The sequence below is a fragment of the Salvelinus fontinalis genome, chromosome 24, assembly GCF_029448725.1.
Source record: "Salvelinus fontinalis isolate EN_2023a chromosome 24, ASM2944872v1, whole genome shotgun sequence".
NCBI lineage: Eukaryota > Metazoa > Chordata > Actinopteri > Salmoniformes > Salmonidae > Salvelinus > Salvelinus fontinalis.
Window position 1 is genome coordinate 9791763 of NC_074688.1, and position 19751 is coordinate 9811513.

The 19751-nt window shown below is 45.6% G+C and overlaps 1 pseudogene; it reads right to left on the reverse strand.

Moving 5' to 3' along the window:
• Positions 1-4194: 4194 nt before the first annotated feature.
• On the reverse strand, positions 4195-19677 carry LOC129821890 (uncharacterized; annotated as a pseudogene).
• Between the last annotated feature and the right edge of the window lie 74 nt (positions 19678-19751).

Consider the following 19751-nt stretch of genomic DNA (forward strand, 5'->3'; position numbering starts at 1 on the left):
GCCGGTAAGGAGAATTAAGTAAAACACAAGTCCAAATCCCTATCTCTACACATGGCTAATTTAGGAAAGGGACAATTTTTGCTAGCTGGCTAGCTAGCCAGCAGAGGACAACAACGCAACAAGTTGCAACAATTCAAGTTTTTCTGTCAATGACGTAGACTCTCAATGGAATTTGATAGGAGCGACGCCAAATCCAAGCTTGCTTCCCTTGACACTTCTTTTTGGTGCACCAGGACCACAGCTGGTCCTGGTCCTCACTCCGTTCAGCTCAATTATTGCCAAACTTGGGTACGCGCAATGCCATCAGGGGTACACCAAATAAAAATGGGATTCACATTTATTTTATTTTTTTACAAATTATATGTCACGACTTCTGCCGAAGTCGTTGCCTCTCCTTGTTCGGGCGGTGATCGGCAGTCGACGTCAGCGGTCTTCTAGCCATCATCGATCCATTTTTCATTTTCCATTGGTTTTGTCTTGTCTTCCCACACACCTGTTTTCAATCCCATCCATTACCTCTTGTGTATTTAACCCTCTGTTTCCCCTCATGTCTTTGGTCAGAGATTCTTTTAGAGTCGTGTGTATAGGTGGCAGGGAAGTCAGGCGCAGGAGAGTCAAACGGAGTGTAAAATGGAGTCTTTTAATGAATGTCCAAATACATGCTCCATAACACTAATGAGAAACGGACATAAACAAATATGGGTACGAAGACCCGTCGCGCACCTATACACATAAAAAACAATACTAACAAGAAACAATCTCTGACAAAGACATGAGGGGAAACAGAGGGTTAAATACACAAGAGGTAATGGATGGGATTGAAAACAGGTGTGTGGGAAGACAAGACAAAACCAATGGAAAATGAAAAATGGATCGATGATGGCTAGAAGACCGGTGACGTCGACTGCCAAACACCGCCCGAACAAGGAGAGGCAACGACTTCGGTAGAAGTCGTGACATTATAATAATAATTCTTCACCTTTTCAAACAGTCCATTTATATTTTCCAACGGGGCTATACTGTCACGCCCTGACCTTAGAGATCGCTATTATTCTCTATGTTTGGTTAGGTCAGGATGTGACTCGAGTGGGAAAGTCTATGTTTCTATTTCTTTGTTTTTGGCCGCGTGTGTTTCCCAATCAGAGGCAGCTGTCTATCGTTGTCTCTGATTGGGGATCACATTTTCCTTTTGGGTTTTGTGGGATCTTGTTTTCTGTTTAGTGTTTTCTGCCTGACAGAACTGTGCGCTTTCATTTTCATGTTTGTTATTTTGTTTGAGGTTTTTTTTAAATTTAAAATCATGAACACTTTATACGCTGCTTCTTGGTCCACTCTTCCTTCCACCAACGAGAGCCGTTACATATACATTACAATGAGGGTTTTTTCCTTGCCTGAGTAGCCTCGTTTCACTGCCAAAAATAACATTAAACCATCTAGTGTTCAGCGAAATAACAACACAATGTCAAATACAGGTAACCTAGTCAAATAATTAACATCCAATCACATTAACCGTTACTATCTCGCTGGAATTCCGCTAACGGTCCGTATGTAGCCAAACGTAGCTGCTGCTCATGTTGGTATCTGTACTGATAGCGCAAAAGCCATGACAGGGAGACATAATGGAGTGGTAACGTGTGCGCAAGCAGTTGCACCTGACGCCACTTGGGTACACTGCAGCATCCACCGAGAGGCTCTTGCTGCCAAGGGAATGCCCAACAGCTTGAAAGACATTTTGGACACTACAGTGAAAATGGTTAACTTTGTTAAAGCAAGGCCCCTGAACTCTCATGTATTTTCTGCACTATGCAATGATATGGGCAATGACCATGTGACGCTTTTACAACATACAGAAGTGCGCTGGTTATCAAGGGGCAAAGTATTGACACGCTTTTTTTGAATTGAGAGATGAGCTTAAAGTTTTCTTTACTGACTAGACGTGATGCTTTACTGACTATGATGACGAGTTTCTCATACGACTAGCCTATCTGGGTGAGGTTTTTTCTCCCCTGAATGATTTGAATCTAGGATTACAGGAACTCTCCGCAACTTTATTCAATGTGCTGGACAAAATTGAGGCTATGATTAAGAAGTTGGAGCTCTTCTCTGTCTGCATTAACAAGGACAACACACAGGTCTTTCCATCATTGTATGATTGTTTGTGTGCAAATGAACTCAAGCTCAAGGACAATGTCAAATGTGATATAGCGAAGCACCTAAGTGAGTTGGGTGCGCAATTACGCATGTACTTTCCCGAAATGAATGACACAAACAACTGGATTCGTTATCCCTTTCATGCCTTTCATCGAAATTGCAACAAGCGGTTCCATGAAAATTTAATTTAATCAGAAGCCACTGCCGGATTTCTGGATTGGGCTGCGCTCAGAGTATCCTGCCTTGGCAAATCGCTCTGTTAAGACACTGATGCCCTTTGCAACCACGTACCTATGTGAGAGTAGATTCTCAGCCCTCGCTAGCATGAAAACTAAATACAGGCACAGACTGTGTGGAAAATGATTTAAGCCTGAGACTCTCTCCAATACAATCCAACATTGCAGAGTTATGTGCATCCTTTCAAGCACACCCTTCTCATTAACCTGTGGTGAGTTATTCACAATTTTCGCTGAACAAATAAGGTTTTAAATGTAAGATGGTTTAATAAAGAGCAAAATTATTGATTATTATTATATTATTATTTGTGCCCTGGTCCAATAAGAGATCTTTGTCATTTCCCACGAGCCGGGCTGTGACAAAACTCACACTCATTCTTATGTTTAATAAATATATTGTATAGTGTGTGTGTGTGGCAGGCTTACAATGATGGCAAAAACAACATTTGAGAGTGTGCTGACCATGGTACTAGAGGGGGTACAGCTGGAGGTTGAATGTTTGAAGAGGTACGGGACTATAAAAAGTTTGGGAACCACTGATTTAGCTCAACGCTGATTGGCACAAATGCTTGCTGGCTTCCCTTGCCTTAAATGCTACGGGCAGCAACAATGTCATACTCGTTTGGATCAGACAGCATCAGATAGATGACCTACACATAGAGAGACAGAGGGGGTGCTGTTTCGCTCACTCAGATGCTTTCTCCTGTGAGATACATTCAGCCTCTTGCGAATTGAAGGAACATTATAAAACACAGAGAGATTAAAGATACATTATTTTAGGCTTTTTGTGGTAAATTTTTTTGTGAAGCCTGGCTGCCCTTGGCATCCATGAATACACACCCCTGCATAGTATGTGGGTAATATGCAGACCCACAGTGGTCAGTCACTATCTAGTGGCTGTGAGTGTGAATTCTACATATATAGTTCTGTGTATAGAGACAGTGCTAAAAGTCTGAAAAATGCTAAAGTCTCCATGCTAAAGTCTGAAAAATGTTCAAAAGTTCTGTAGTGGGTTTTCTCTGTCTTCTCTGCAGCAGTGAGAGCTCACTGGGAGTTTAGAGGACAGAAATAAACAGACGAGTGTCACCAACACACTGAAATATAGCACTCATAACACACACTCATACAGTGTACCACGCACACACTCACACAACAACGAGTACAGTGTATCACAGTGCTAGTGTGCACAAGACAAGAACACATACATCAACATGGAACGCAATGTGTTCATCAACACAAACATCCACACTTCATTAGTCACCACACCAGGCTACATAACCCCGGCATTAAACGGAGACAGTGAGTCGGGGAGGACAGAAAGCATGTAGGGGAAGTGAGGGTTAAAGTGTGATATAAACGGCATGGAGAAAAGGGTGTAGGGGCGAAGGGGTACTACCTTTGATGCAGAGTGTGTTACCAATGTGTTAGCTGATTGTGTATAGGTCTCTTACTTGTGTGTGTGTGTGTGTGTGTGTGTGTGTGTGTGTGTGTGTGTGTGTGTGTGTGTGTGTATGTGTGTGTGTGTGTGTATTCAGAGACTGGGGGGGGGGGGGGGGGTTCAGTGAACTGGTGTCTGTAACTGCTGAGGAGGACCCTTCGTCTCACAGGGACAAGGCCCATTGGCCAACCATGCCCAAATTAGATTCACCCCGCCTTAACCCTCCACCCCCTGAGCCTCTACCTCTCTCTGTGTATACAGGGATACAGAGGGGCTAATTGAATTTACGGGGTGCAGGCCAGGGGTGCAGGCCAGGGGGAGGGAGGGTTGAGGGGGCATTAGTGGCCGTCTGGTGTGACAGGAGCATTCTTCACTTCTACTGTGGCAATATGTCTGTATGGGACAGGGTTAACACAGGAAGAGCATGACACGGACAGGGACACACACACTGCTGTCTCTCTGACCTGTGCCGGCAGTTCACAGCTGCCACCATGAGAGAGGTCCAGCCCAGACCATGCTGGTGGTTAGGCTCCACCCCCTCACCTAGCAACCTGACAGGAAATAGGAACAAGAAGAGGTTAAGACAGCTGTTCTGTTGCTAGGGTTACTATGGGTTTAACTACAGCCCTCAAAGGTGCTACCAGCAGACCCCGACAGGACCAACGTAAGATGTGTGTGTGTTTGTGTGTGTGCGTGCGTGTGCGTGCGTGCGTGCGCGTGCGTGTGCGCGTGTGTGTGTGCGCAGGTTGAGTTCTGTGCCTGGGGGGACGACATCGGGCTGTGTTATCTGAGAGGGAGTGGTGTGTTACTGTGTGTGTCGGGATAACCCGTCTGTGTTCCGCTGGGGGACGATGTCTGTGTTGACTGTAAACACACTGTGCCTCACTCTAACCTGCCCCTCACACACACACGCTTCCCTCTACACCCCTGATCTCTAACTAAAACACTTAACACATCTGTGCAGTCTCATCTAGCCTACACCATCTGCCGCACCGCTGAAGAACAGAGTGTCAGGTAATCAAAACTCATGCACATATAGACGCAGCTCACACACACACACACACACACGATTAAACCTACACACACTTACGCGCGTAATGTGAGATAAGGGGACAGACGACATACTACTGCTACAATAACATGGCAGGTGCCCTTTTCACATTTCTAACCAAAAAATAAAATGTACACCATCATTTCATGGACTTTCACATACTTTATTTCTAGGACAGATGGAGATGCCCTCCTCCTGTGTCCTGTGCCGCCCCCCTCTACACCCCGTGCCCCTCCTGCACATGGTTCTGGGTGACTGGGTTTGGGGGCGCTGGGAAACCAGAGGTGGGTGTTTTTTTTTTGTTTCTGCTTATCCTGAGCCAGTGTAGATGACACATAAATTGTAGAGAGCGAGAAAGAGACAGACAGACAGAGACAGAAAGAGAGAGAGAGAGAGAGAAAAATAGATAGAAGGAATGAAATGGACAGAGAAAGATTGAAAGGGTGTGTGCACGAAAGAGGGTTATGTCTGTGAGTAAGCCTATATCTATTTGCTTCCTGTAGCACTAATTCCAAAAAGTTTTGGGACACTGTAAAGTCCATGGAGGATAGGAAACACTGTCACCACCGATAAATCTACAATAATCGACAATTTCAATAAGCATTTTTCCACGGCTGGCCATGCTTTCCACCTGGCTACCCCTACCCCGGCCAACATCTCAGCCCCCCTTGCAGCAACTTGCCCAAACCCTCCCCCGCTTCTCCTTCACCCAAACCCAGACAGCTGATGTTCTGAAAGAACTGTAAAATCTGGACCCCTACAAATCAGCTGAGCTAGACAATCTGGACCCCTACAAATCAGCTGGGCTAGACAATCTGGACCCCTACAAATCAACTTGGCTAGACAATCTGGACCCCTACAAATCAGCTGGGCTAGACAATCTGGACCCCTACAAATCAGCTGGGCTAGACAATCTGGACCCCTACAAATCAGCTGAGCTAGACAATCTGGACCCCTACAAATCAGCTGGGCTAGACAATCTGGACCCCTACAAATCAGCTGGGCTAGACAATCTGGACCCCTACAAATCAGCTGAGCTAGACAATCTGGACCCCTACAAATCAGCTGGGCTAGACAATCTGGACCCCTACAAATCAGCTGGGCTAGACAATCTGGACCCCTACAAATCAGCTGGGCTAGACAATCTGGACCCCTACAAATCAACTGGGCTAGACAATCTGGACCCCTACAAATCAACTGGGCTAGACAATCTGGACCCCTACAAATCAGCTGGGCTAGACAATCTGGACCCTCTCTTTCTAAAATGATCAGCCGAAATTGCTACAACCCCTATTACTAGCCCATTAAACCTCTTTTTCGTATCGTCTGAGATCCCCAAAGATTGGAAAGCGGCCGCGGTCATCCCCCTCTTCAAAGGGGGAGACGCTCTAGACCCATATCCATCCTGCCCTGCCTTTCTAAAATCTTCGAAAGCCAAGATAATAAACAGATCACCGACCATTTCGAATCCCACTGTACCTTCTCCACTTTGCAATCTGGTTTCCGAGCTGATCATGGGTGCACCTCAGCCACGCTCAAGGTCTTAAACGATATCATAACCGCCATCGATAAAATACAGTATTGTGCAGGCGTCTTCATCGATCTGGCCAAGGCTTTCGACTCTGTCAATCACCACATTCTTATCGGCAGACTCAATAGCCTTGGCTTTTCTAATGACTGCCTTGCCTGGTTCACCAACTACTTTGCAGACAGAGTTCAGTGTGTCAAATCGGAGGGCATGTTGTCCGGTCCTCTGGCAGTCTCTATGGGGGTACCACAGGGTTCAATTCTCGTGCCGACTCTTTTCTCTGTATACATCAATGATGTTGCTCTTGCTGCGGGCGATTCCCTGATCCACCTCTACGCAGACGACACCATTCTGTATACTTCCGGCCCTTCCCTGGACACTGTGCTATCTAACCTCCAAACGAGCTTCAATGCCATACAACACTCCTTCCGTGGCCTCCAACTGCTCTTAAACGCTAGTAAAACCAAATGCATGCTTTTCAACCGTTCGCTGCCTGCACCCGCACGCCCGACTAGCATCACCACCCTGGACGGTTCCGACCTAGAATATGTGGACATCTATAAGTACCTAGGTGTCTGGCTAGCCTGCAAACTCTCCTTCCAGACTCATATCAAACATCTCCAATCCAAAATCAAATCTAGAGTCGGCTTTCTATTCCGCAACAAAGCCTCCTTCACTCACGCCGCCAAACTTACCCTAGTAAAACTGACTATCCTACCGATCCTCGACTTCGGCGATGTCATCTACAAAATAGCTTCCAATACTCTACTCAGCAAACTGGATGCAGTTTATCACAGTGCCATCCGTTTTGTTACTAAAGCACCTTATACGACCCACCACTGCGACCTGTATGCCCTAGTCGGCTGGCCCTCGCTACATGTTCGTCGTCAGACCCACTGGCTCCAGGTCATCTACAAGGCTATGCTAGGTAAAGTGCCGCCTTATCTCAGTTCACTGGTCACGATGGCTACACCCACCCGTAGCACGCGCTCCAGCAGGTGTATCTCTGTCACGATCGTGTGGCGGATTGACGGACCAATACGCAGCACTTGGAAAATAAGCCATCTCCTTTTATTTAACGAAGAAGGCAAGAAACGAAACAAAACACTGACACACTATACAAAACAAGAAAACGACCGTGAAGCTACTAACGTCGTGCACACACATACAGGCTACAAACGTTTACATAGACAATTACCCACAACCAATGAGAGCCTATGGCTACCCTAAATAAGGCTCCCAATCAGAGACAACCGAAATCAGCTGTCTCTAATTGGGAACTCATTCAGGTAACCATAGACTCTCCTAGATAACTAACCAACATAGACAACGCTAGACATATACACTCAACACAAAACCATCTACTACACCCCATAACCCCTTTACCAAATAAACACCCAAAACCAACAAAACATAAACATTCCCCATGTCACACCCTGACCTAACTAAAATAATAAAGAAAACAAAGAATAATAAGGCCAGGGCGTGACATAACCCCCCCCTTGAGGCGCGAACTCCGGGCGCACCATACACAGTCTAGGGGAGGGTCTGGGTGGGCTCCCCTCCACGGTGGCGGCTCCGGCTCTGGTCGTAGTCCCCACGTCACCACAGTACCTAACCACCTCCTAGGCTTCCTCCAAACGACCCCCCTCCACATTAACCCCATTGCATTAAGGGGGAGTTCCGGACTAAGGGACAGCTCCGGACTAAGGACCAGTACCAGGGTAAGGGGCAGTACCAGGGTCAGGGGCAGTACCAGGGTAAGGGGCAGCACCAGGGTAAGGGGCAGCACCAGGGTAAGGGGCAGCTCCAGGGTAAGGGGCAGCTCCGGACTGAGGAATGGCAGCTCCGGACTGAGGGACTGCAGCTCCGGACTGAGGGACTGCAGCTCCGGACTGAGGGACTGCAGCTCCGGACTGAGGGACGGCCCATGGCTGGCTGACAGATCTGGCTGCTCATGGCTGGCTAACGGATCTGGCTGCTCATGGCTGGCTAACTGATCTGGCTGCTCATGGCTGGCTGACGGATCTGGCTGCTCATGGCTGGCTGACGGATCTGGCTGCTCATGGCTAGCTGACGGATCTGGCTGCTCATGGCTAGCTGACGGATCTGGCTGCTCATGGCTAGCTGACGGATCTGGCTGCTCATGGCTAGCTGACGGATCTGGCTGCTCATGGCTAGCTGACGGATCTGGCTGCTCATGGCTAGCTGACGGATCTGGCTGCTCATGGCTAGCTGACGGATCTGGCTGCTCATGGCTAGCTGACGGATCTGGCTGCTCATGGCTAGCTGACGGATCTGGCTGCTCATGGCTAGCTGACGGATCTGGCTGCTCATGGCTAGCTGACGGATCTGGCTGCTCATGGCTAGCTGACGGATCTGGCTGCTCATGGCTAGCTGACGGATCAGGCTGCTCATGGCTGGCTGACTGATCTGGCTGCTCCTGTCTGGTTGGCGGCTCTGGCAGATCCTGTCTGGTTGGCGGATCTGGCAGATCCTGTCTGACGGACGGCTCTAGCGGCTCCTGTCTGGCTGGCGGCTCTAGCGGCTCCTGTCTGGCGGACGGCTCAGTGGGCTCATGGCAGACGGGCGGCTTTGCAGGCTCATGGCAGACGGGCGGCTTTGCAGGCTCATTGCAGACGGATGGCTCAGATGGCGCTGGGGAGACGGATGGCTCAGATGGCGCTGGGGAGACGGATGGCTCAGATGGCGCTGGGGAGACGGATGGCTCAGATGGCGCTGGGGAGACGAGCAGTTCAGTCAACGCTGTGCAGACGGCAGACTCCTGCCGGCTGAGGCGCACTGTAGGCCTGGTGCGTGGTGCCGGGACTGGTGGCACCGGGCTGGGGACACGCATCTCAGGGCTAGTGCGGGGAGCAGCAACAGGACGCACAGGACTCTGGGGACACACAGGAGGCTTGGTGCGTGGTTTAGACACTGGTGGTAAAGGGCTGGAGACACGCACCATATAGCTAGTGCGTGGAGGAGGCACTGGTGGTACTGGATTGGGGCGGGGAGGTGGCGCCGGAAATACCGGACCGTGCAGGCGTACTGGCTCCCTTGAACGCCGAGCCTGCCCAACCTTACCTGGTTCTATGCTCCCCGTCGCCTGACCAGTGCGGGGAGGTGGAATAACCCGCACCGGCCTATGTAGGCGAACCGGGGACACCATGCGTAAGGCTGGTGCCATGTACGCCGGCCCGAGAAGACGCACTGGTGACCAGATGCGTTGGGCCGGCTTCATGACATACGGCTCAACGCTCAGTCTAGCCCGGCCGATACGTGGAGCTGAAATGTACCGCACCGGGCTATGCACGCGTACAGGAGACACCGTGCGCTCTACTGCGTAACACGGTGTCTGCCCGTACTCCCGCTCTCCACGGTAAGTACAGGGAGTAGGCGCAGGTTTCCTACCTGACTTCGCCACACTCCCTTTAAGGCCCCCCCCAAGAAATTTTTGGGTTGTACTCACGGGTCTCCAGCCTTGTCTCCGTGCTGCCTCCTCATATCGCCTCCTCTCGGCTTTCGCTGCCTCCAGCTCTTCACGAGAGAGGCGATATTCTCCAGGTTGATCCCACGGCCCCTTACCATCCAGTATCTCCTCCCATGTCCAGAAATCCTTTGTGGTTAGGTCCTGTTGCCGCCTTCCATGCCGCTTGGTCCTATGGTGGGTAATTCTGTCACGATCGTGTGGCGGATTGACGGACCAATACGCAGCACTTGGAAAATAAGCCATCTCCTTTTATTTAACGAAGAAGGCAAAAAACAAAACAAAACACTGACACACTATACAAAACAAGAAAACGACCGTGAAGCTACTAACGTCGTGCACACACATACAGGCTACAAACGTTTACATAGACAATTACCCACAACCAATGAGAGCCTATGGCTACCCTAAATAAGGCTCCCAATCAGAGACAACCGAAATCAGCTGTCTCTAATTGGGAACTCATTCAGGTAACCATAGACTCTCCTAGATAACTAACCAACATAGACAACGCTAGACATATACACTCAACACAAAACCATCTACTACACCCCATAACCCCTTTACCAAATAAACACCCAAAACCAACAAAACATAAACATTCCCCATGTCACACCCTGACCTAACTAAAATAATAAAGAAAACAAAGAATAATAAGGCCAGGGCGTGACAATCTCACTCATCATCCCTAAAGCCAAAACCTCATTTGGACGCCTTTCCTTCCAGTTCTCTGCTGCCTGCGACTGGAACGAATTGCAAAAATCTCTGAAGTTGGAGACTTTTATCTCCCTCAACAACTTTAAAAATCTGCTATACGAGCAGCTAACCGATCGCTGCAGCTGTACATAGTCCATCTGTAAACTACCCACCCAATTTACCTACCTCACCCCCATACTGCTTTTATTTATTTACTTTTCTGCTCTTTTGCACACCAGTATCTCTTCTTGCACATGATCATCTGATGATTTATCACTCCAGTGTTAATCTGCTAAATTGTAATTATTCGATATATTGCCCACCTCATGCCTTTTGCACACATTGTATATAGATTCTCTTTTTTCTACCATGTTATTGACTTGTTTATTGTTTACTCCATGTGTAACTCTGTGTTGTTGTCTGTTCACACTGCTATGCTTTATCTTGGCCAGGTCGCAGTTGCAAATGAGAACTTGTTCTCAACTAGCCTACCTGGTTAAATAAAGGTGAAATAAAAAAATAAATAAAAAATATCTTGGCCAGGTCACAGTTGTAAATGAGAACTTGTCCTCAACTGGCCTACCTGGTTAAATAAAGGTGAAATAAAATAGAAAAAATCTCTCCGACTGACCTCTACCACTCTTCTGCTGCCTGCCACATTGAACCCTTTTGTGACAAAAATAAAACATTAAAATATTATAAAAATCTAATATTACAGTTCAAGTCTGAAGTTTACATACACTTTAGCCAAATTCATTTAAACTCAGTTTTTCACAATTCCTGACATCTAATCCTAGTAAAAATTCCCTGTTTTAGGTCAGTTAGGATCACCACTTTATTTTAAGAATGTGAAATGTCAGAATAATAGTAGAGAAAATTATTTATTTCAGTTTTTATTTCTTTCATCACATTCCCAGTGGGTCAGAAGTTTACATGCACTCAATTAGTATTTGGTAGCATTGCCTTTAAATTGTTTAACTTGTGTCAAACGTTTCAGGTAGCCTTCCACAAGCTTCCCACAATAAGTTGGGTGAATTTTGGCCCATCCCTCCTGACAGAGCTGGTGTAACTGAGTCAGGTTAGAAGGCCTCCTTGCTTGCACACGCTTTTTCTGTTCTGCCCACAAATTTTCTATAGGATTGATGTCAGGGCTTTGTGACGGCCACTCCAGTACCTTGACTTTGTTGTCCTGTGCAGTTGCAAACTGTAATCTGGCTTTTTTATGGCGGTTTTGGAGCAGTGGTGTTGCGTTATTGTATATAGAGGTAGGTGAAGGAGTCAAGCGCAGGAGAGCAGAGATGTTCAAGTAGCGGTTTTTAATAGGCAAGTACACAACAAAAGGTTAGGTACAATACCAAATAAACGCCCACGGCAAAAGACAACACAGTTACTCACGGAAGGAGGAAAAACAACGCTCCTTAAACTTATACACAAATGGTATCTACGTGAAAATAACTGAGGCACAACCTCAACGAGCAACATGACACCAATAATCCCGCACAAACCTAAGCAGGCAACAGGGGTAATTATACACACAGAAATTAAAGCAAATGAAACCAGGTGTGAAAGAACCAAAGACAAAACAAACGGAAAAGGAAAAATGGATTGGTGATGGCAAGTAGGCCGGCGACGCCGACCGCCGAGCACCGCCTCAACAGGGAGAGGAACCACCTTCGGTGGAAGTCGTGACAAGTGGCTTCTTCCTTGCTGAGCAGTATAGGATTAGTTTTCATGTGGATACAGATACTATAGTACCTGTTTCCTCCAGCATCTTCACAAGGTCCTTTGCTGTTGTTCTGGGATTGATTTGCACTTTTTGCACCAAAGTATGTTAATCTCTAGCAGACAAAATGCATCTCCTTCCTGAGCGGTATGACGGCTGCGTGGTCCCATGGTGTTTATACTTTCGTACTATTGTTTGTACAGATGAACGTGGTACCTTCAGGCGTTTGAAAATTGCTCCCAATGATGAACCAGACTTGTGGAGGTCTACAATTCTTTTTCTGAGGGTCTTGGCTGATTTCTTTTGATTTACCCATGATGTCAAGCAAAGAGGCACAGAGTTTGAAGGTAGGCATTGAAATACATCCACAGGTACACCTCCAATTGACAAAAATTATGTCAATTAGCCTATCATAAGCTTCTAAAAACTATAGTTTGTTAACAAAAATGCATGGAGTGGTTGAAAAACAAGTTAATTACTCCAACCTAAGTGTATGTAAACTTCCGACTTCAACTGTACACACACACACACACACACACACACACACACACACACACTGTGCCTTCAGAAATTATTCAGACACCTTAAATTGTTCCACAGTTTCTTAAAACCTCTTTGGGATAGGGGGCAGTATTTTCACGTCCGGATGAAAAGCGTGCCCAAAGTAAACTGCCTACTACTCAGGCCCAAAAGCTAGGATATGCATATAATTGGTAGATATGGATAGACACTCTAAGGTTTCTAAAACTGTTAAAATTATTTCTGTGTGTATAACATAACTTATTTGGCAGGCGAAACCCCGAGGGCAAACCATCCAGGAAAAAAAATAATTGAGGTGACTGTTTTCTAATGGATTTCTATGGGAATGTAGATTTATGAGGCACCTGGTTGCAGTTCCTATGGCTTCCACTAGATGTCAACAGTCTTTAGAAATTGGCTGATGTTTTTCCTTTGAGAATGAAGAAGTACGGCTGTTCAGAATGAGTGTCTAGCCAAGTGTACTCTTTTGTTTGGTGCGCGCTCCAGGTCATGCGCTCCACTTTGATTTTATCCGCTATTGAACACAGTATATTCCATCTCAATTTTTGGGGGATTATTTACGTTTTAGGATATCTAAAGTTGGATTAGGAAAGTTGTTTGAAATATTTGGACCAAGTTTACAGGTAACTTATTAGATACTTTGTAGTCATGTTGGGCGAGTTGGAACCGGTGTTTTTCTGAATCAAACGCGCCAAATAAATGGACATTTTGGGGATATAAAAAAGGAGTTTATCGAACAAAAGAACCATTTGTGATGTTTCTGGGAATTATATTATTATTTCTGACTTTCGTGTCGCACCTGCTTGGTTGAAATATGATTTTCATGTGTTTGTATGGTGGTGTGCTGTCCTCAGATAATCGCATGGTTTGCTTTCGCCGTAAAGCCTTTTTTAAATCTGACACAGTGGCTGCATTAACAAGAAGTTAAGCTTTATTTTGGTGTATTGCACTTGTGATTTAGTGAAAGTTAAATATTTCTCATAATTTAATTTAATTTTCGCGCTCTGCAATTTCACCGGATGTTGTCGAAACCCTAGCCGTAACATTAAGTTACAGCCTTATTCTAATGTTGATTAAATATTTTTTCCCCTCATCAATCTACACACAATACCCAATAATGACAAAGCGAAAAAAGGTTTTTAAAAACGTTTTCAAATGTATTACAAATAAAAAACATAGCCTATTTACATAAGTATTCAGACCCTTTGCTATGAGACTCAAAATTGAGCTCAGGTGCATCCTGTTTCCATTGATCATCCTTGAGATGTTCTACAACTTGATTGGAGTCCACTTCTGGTAAATTCATTTGATTGGACTTGATTTGGAAGTGCACTCACCTGTCTATGTAAGGTCCCACAGTTGACAGTGCATGTCAAAGCATAAACCAAGCCATGAGGTGGAAGGAATTGTCCGTAGAGCTCTGAGTCAGGATTGTGTTGAGAAACAGATCTGGGGAAGGGTAACAAAACATTTCTGCAGCATTGAAGGTCCCCTAGAACACAGTGGCCTCCATCATACTTAAATGGAAGAAGTTTGGAACCACCAAGACTCACACTAGAGCTGGCTGCCCAGCCAAACTGAGCAATCGGGGGAGAAGTGCCTTGGTCAGGGAGGTGACCAAGAACCCGATGATCACTCTGACAGAGCTCCAGAGTTCCTCTGTGTAGATTGGAGAACCTTAGCCAAAGGACAACCATCTCTACAGCACTCCACCAATCAGTTTTTATGGTAGAGTGGCCAGAAGGAAGCCACTCCTCAGTAAAGGCACATAACCACCCACTTGGAGTTTGCCAAAAGACACCTAAAGGACTCTCAGACCATGAGAAACAAGATTCTCTGGTCTGATGAAACCAAGATTGAACTCTTTGGCCTGAATGCCAAGCGTCTCATCTGAAGGAAACCTGGCACCACCCCTACAGTGAAGCATGGTGGTGGCAGCATCATGCTGTGGGGATGTTTTTCAGCGCCAGGGACTGGGAGACTAGTCAGGATTGAGGGAAAGCTGAACGGAGCAAAGTAGAGAGAGATCCTTGATGAAAACCAGCTCCAGAGCGCTCAGGACCACAGACTGGGGTGAAGGTTCACCTTACAAAAGGACAACGACCCTAAGCACACAGCCAAGATAACACAGGAGTGGCTCTGAATGTCATTGAGTAGCCCAGCAAGAGCCCGAACTTGAACCCGATCAAACATCTCTGAAGAGACCTGAAAAGAGGAGAGACCCATCCAACCTGAAATAGCTTTGCAGCAACGCTCCCCATCCAACCTAACAGAGCTTGAGAGGATATGTAGAGAAGAATGCACTTATGTACTTATGCAAATCTGATCAGTTGTTTTTATATACACTGCTCAAAAAAATAAAGGGAACACTTAAACAACACAATGGAACTCCAAGTCAATCACACTTCTGTGAAATCAAACTGTCCACTTAGGAAGCAACACTGATTGACAATAAATTTCACATGCTGTTGTGCAAATGGAATAGACAAAAGGTGGAAATTATAGGGAATTAGCAAGACACCCCCAATAAAGGAGTGATTCTGCAGGTGGTGACCACAGACCACAGACCTCAGGCCCATAGGTAGCGGTCCTGCTGTTGGGTTGTTGCCCTCCTACGGGCTCCTCCACGTCTCCTGATGTACTGGCCTGTCTCCTGGTAGCGCCTCCATGCTCTGGACACTACGCTGACAGACACAGCAACCTTCTTGCCACAGCTCGCATTGATGTGCCATCCTGGATGAGCTGCACTACCTGAGCCACTTGTGTGGGTTGTAGACTCTGTCTCATGCTACCACTAGAGTGAAAGCACCGCCAGCATTCAAAAGTGACCAAAACATCAGCCAGGAAGCATAGGAAGAGAAGTGGTCTGTAGTCAACACCTGCAGAATCACTCCTTTATTGGGGGTGTCTTGCTAATTGCCTATAATTTCCACCTTTTGTCTATTCCATTTGCACAACAGCATGTGAAATGTATTGTCAATCAGTGTTGCTTCCTAAGTGGACAGTTTGATTTCACAGAAGTGTGATTGACTTGGAGTTACATTGTGTTGTTTAAGTGTTCCTTTATTTTTTGGAGCAGTGTATATATATATATAAACTTTTTGCTTTGTCATTATGGGGTATTGATGAGGGGGAGAAACGATTGAATCCATTTTAGAATAAGGCTGTAATGTAAAACAAAATGTGGAAAAAGTCAAGGGGTATGAATATTTTCCGAACGCACTGTACATACTGAACATAATGTTTTCATGTTTCATGAACTGAAAAAAGTTTGCAGAAATGTTGCATTGCAGAAAAAGCTTATTTCTCTCAAATTCTGTTCAGAAATGTGTTTACATCCCTGTTAGTGCGCATTTCTCAATTGCCAAGATAATCCATCCACCTGACAGGTATGGCATATCAAGAAGCTGATTTAACAGCATAATCGTTACACAGGTGCACCTTGTGCTGGGGGCAATAAAAGGCCACTTTAAGATGTGCAGTTGTCACACAACACAATGCCACAGATGTCTCAAGTTTTGAGAGAGCGAGTAATCGGCATGCTTGACTGCAGGGATGTCCACTAGAGCTGTTGTCAGAGAATGTAATGTAATGTAAGCCGCCTCCAATGTCATTTTAGAGAATTTGACAGTACGTCCAACCGGTCTCACATCCGCAGACCACGTGTAACCACACCAGCCCAGGACCTCCACATCCGGCTTCTTCACCTGCAGGATCGTCTGAGACCAGCCACCAGAGCAGCTGATGAAACCGAGGAATATTTTTATCTGTACTAAAGACCTTTTGTGGAGAAAAACTCATTTTGATTGGCTGTCCTGGCTCCCAAGTGGGTGGTCCTATGCCCTCCCAGGCCCACCCATGGCTGTGCCCCTGTTCAGTCATGTGAAATTCATAGATTAGGGCCTCATGAATTTATTTAAATTGACTGATTTCGTTATCTGAACTGTAACTCAGGAAAAATCTTTGAAATTGTTGCATGTTGCGTTTACATTTTTGTTCAGTATAATATAGACATATTTTTGTATTTAATTGAATGTCCTTGTCTTTAACTGTTCTGTACTTTGTCATGTATTTGTACGTTTATGTGGATCCCAGAAAGAGTAGCTGCTGCATATGAAGTAGCTAATGGGGAACCAAATAAACTAAACAGACATGGACCTCTATCTCCCTCTAGTGGAGACAACTGTCAATACAAAGAATGATGTGCTGTGGTTTAACTGGACCCTTCCACAACTACTGTAAATGATGAGACTCCAGATAATGATTTGGACCTCACAGACTTTGGTCTTTTTCATTTCCTACAGCAGTATAGTAGAGTAGAGAGGTACATAAACAATTAAAAGGCGTGATTCCAGGAGACTAGCAGTAATTACACTAATCACAAATTGTAGTATCCTTAAAGGCTTCTTAGAATTACGACTCATGAGACTTACGTACGGTTTAGTATTTAATTGTAACTTAGATTTACATTATCTTAAGCACCTGGCTTAAACTACCTGAAGCTTTCTTAATCATAGTTAAATAGGCAGACATAGGAAATAGCTACGGATAGCGGGAAGCAAACCCCCGTCTTGAGTCAATACTGCCATCTATTGGTAAACATAAATATACCAGGTTACTACACAAATCATCATCACTTTTGACAACTTCAGAGACAGATCATAACTCGATGTAATGTTTAGTGCCTGTATTTCTACTGGCTACTTACTGTAGCCTATCAGAGAGAACACAACAACATGACAGTTCAGAGGCTCTGGACATCTCTGTCACGTAGAAGCCTTTTGTCTAAATGTAAACGTTTTTCTCCTGTGTGTGTACAGACAGTCAGTATGTGTATTTGTATTTGTATTTATTATGGATCCCCATTAGCTGCTGCCAAGGCGTAACAACGTAACAAACTCACAACACACTAAGCGTGTGCCCTCAGGCCCATACTCCACTACCACATATCTACAACACAAAATCCATATGTACATGTGTGTATAGTGTGTATGTTATCATGTGTGTGTATGCATGTGTCTGTGCCTATGTTTGTGTTACTTCACAGTCCCTGCTGTTCTATAAGGTGTATTTTTACCTGCTTTTTAAATCTAGTTCTACTGCTTGCATCAGTTTCCTGATGTGGAATAGAGTTCCATGTAGTCATGGCTCTATGTAGTACTATGCGCCTCCCATAGTCTGTTCTGGAATTGGGGACTGTGAAGAGACCTCTGGTGGTATGTCTTGTGGGGTATGCATGGGTGTCTGAAGAGACCTCTGGTGGCATGTCTTGTGGGGTATGCATGGGTGTCTGAGCTGTGTGCTAGTCGTTTAAACAGACAGCTCTGTGCTTTAAACAAGTCAATACCTCTCACAAATACAAGTAGTGATGAAGTTAATCTCTTCTCTACTTTGAGCCAGGAGAGATTGACATGCATATTATTAATGTTTGCTCTCTGTGTACATCCAAGGGGAAACCGTGCTGCCCTGTTCTGAGCCAATTGCAATTTTCCTAAGTCCCTCTTTGTGCAACCTGACCACAAGACTGAACAGTAGTCCAGGTGCGACAAAACCAGGGCCTGTAGGACCTGCCTTGTTGATAGTGCTGTTAAGAAGGTAGAGCAATGCTTTATTATGGACAGACTTCTCCCCATCCTAGCTACTGTTGCATCAACATGTTTTGACCATGACAGTTTACAATCCAGGGTTACTCCAAGCAGTTTAGTCAATTTACACTTGCTCTATTTACACATTACTTATTACAATATTTATTTGAGGTTTAGGGTTTAGTGAATGATTTGTCCAAAATACAATGCTTTTAGTTTTTGAAATACTTAGGTCTAACTTATTCCTTGCAATCCATTCTGAAACGAACTACAGCTCTTTGTAAAGTGTTGCAGTCATTTCACTCGCTGTAGTAGCTGACGTGTATAGTGCTGGGAATGTGATGAAAGAAATAAAATATGAAATAAATCATTCTCTCTACTATTATTCTGACATTTCACATTCTTAAAATAAAGTGGTGATCCTAACTGACCTAAGACAGGGAATTTCTACTAGGATTAAATGTCAGGAATTATGAAAAACTGAGTTTAAATGTATTTGGCTAAGGTGTATATAAACTTCCGACTTCAACTGTACATAGACACACTGGCTTTACACACTGTCGTTAGTAAAGATTGAAAAAAGAAAGGGGCCTAGACAGCTGCCCTGAGGAATTCCTGAGGAACTCAGGAGAGTGTGTGTTTGTTTATAATGCACCTTGCCACATCTTGGGAGTTGTTGGTCCTTGCAGCCTCCAAAAATGCATCGCCTGGAGGGAAAAACACATCTTTTTAGTATCTTTAGCAGGTAGAGTGCACTTGCACGTGCACACACACACACACACCTTTAGTATCAGAGTCTTTCTTGAGGCAAAAGGCCACGGCTGCAGCGGATGCCAGTCCATAGGGGTGGCTGCCTCTCACTCTCTCCCTCGGTCCTTCTGCCACTCTGCTCCCAGTACTGGTTGTTGGTGCGCCCCCTGGAAGCCAGAGAAGTCCAGGAACTCCTGCGACCATGGAGGTCAGAGAGCCACCTGGGGACCATGTAGTAGTACTCACACTCTGGGCTTTAGCTTCCTTGCTCAGAATTTCTCTACGGGAGAAACGGGAGGTGGAAACAATGGGGTTCTGGTTGGTGTCCGCTTTCTCGAGGATGGTGTGTTTCCTCACGTTGTCCTTGGTGCTTGTCTGAAACACACGACACGGGGAAAGGCTACTCGACCTTCGCATCCGCGGCGGAACCGATGACAATATGGCGGGAAAACACGTGAACCGTGAAACGTTGAGCCTGATATTAGTCCTTTAATTGAAGTTTACTGCTGCTATTCCTCCTACAGACCGTTATTTACCCTGTGATGGTTGACTGCAGCGACAGG